This window comes from Aplysia californica, unplaced genomic scaffold (genome assembly GCF_000002075.1).
Source record: "Aplysia californica isolate F4 #8 unplaced genomic scaffold, AplCal3.0 scaffold00203, whole genome shotgun sequence".
NCBI lineage: Eukaryota > Metazoa > Mollusca > Gastropoda > Aplysiida > Aplysiidae > Aplysia > Aplysia californica.
This window is the reverse complement of record NW_004797473.1, coordinates 328,342-329,681: the sequence shown is the minus strand read 5'-3', so window position 1 is coordinate 329,681 and position 1,340 is coordinate 328,342. Positions and strand designations below refer to the sequence as shown.

At 42.6% G+C, this 1,340-nt stretch overlaps 1 protein-coding gene across 1 annotated transcript in view; it reads right to left on the bottom strand.

The window, feature by feature from the left end:
- LOC101862583 overlaps nucleotides 1-1,340 on the bottom strand; it is a 79,793-nt gene that overhangs the window by 63,006 nt on the left and 15,447 nt on the right. The window lies entirely within an intron of this gene.

The window sequence follows — 1,340 nt, the reverse complement described above, 5'->3', positions numbered from 1 at the left end:
ACACACACACACACACACACATACACACACACACACACACAAACACACACACACAAATACACATACAAATATCCGGCCAGTTAACTCGTGCAGTACGCGTACACCCTACGATGTACATGTATTCTGTGTTAAGCCCCATTCACACTAACACAGTGCACACAACACAACCCAGCATATTTCGCGAGAAAATCGCTAAAACTCAGTCGGATCTTTAGCGAGTAGGCATGAGAATGTTAGCGGTAGGACGGCTTAATCAATATTACAAATGTGGAAATCTGTGTCACCCGGGGCTGCATATTATATTATATAGCTTTAGCACCCTGAGTTTGCTTGAACTAAGAGAAACAAATCGACATAATAATGGTCATTTAGTGCTGGGAGAAAAGTAATATTTCGTCCGTTTGTTTGAGCGAGCTAAAGGAAGCACATCGACACAATGACTGTATTTTAGTTCAGAGAAAATGTAAGACAGACAGACAGACAGACAGACATACAGACAGACAGACAGACAGACAGACAGACAGACAGACAGACAGACAGACAGACAGACAGAAACTTCAGTGTCTAATTAAAGAAGAGGGAACTCTACCAGTGGTGCCATCCAAGGTTCGCTTGAGTAAAAACAATAATAACTTTGAAGCACATCGGCACAGTAATCGTTATTTAGTGCTGGGGTAAAAGCAAGACGGTAACAGGGAAAGTTTAAAAAAGTATAATAGGACCCACCAGTGGCAGGCACCCTCCAACCACCCGCTCAGCACTCCCCTCATTTCCATCTATTCGTCAGCGTCATCCCACAGTCGCCCCTGACTGTTCTTTTCTTTTCGTTGTTCCAGTTAGATTTTTACTGCACTTTGCAACATAAACAGGCCATAGAGTGACTAGGATTAGACAGGGTGTCCAGCAAAAGTTCCTGAAAACAATTACTACCTGGAAACAAAATATTAACTACCCAGCAAATCACGCCCCACACCAGCCCGAAAAAGGGAGTTCATTTGCGCCATCAACAACATACATGTATATTATTATTACATAATATATGGAACGAAAATCACACACACAAAAGTCCAGTCGACAAAATGGAGGATGAACTGACGATCGCAAGCTTGTTCGCCGCTGGATCTAGTTTTAGTAAAGTTTTTACAGCGCTTGCAACTGCATAAGGTCATATGAACCACAAGGGGTGGATGTCATCAGAGAAGTCCAAACAGGGAATCAAGTTTGCTTCGACTATCAAGGCACCCCGGAAATAGCAGTTCACAAGAGTGACAAACATACAAAAGAAATAAAGGAAAATGACGATAATAAGGAAGAGGAAAGAAAAGGCAGCAGTCCCCCCC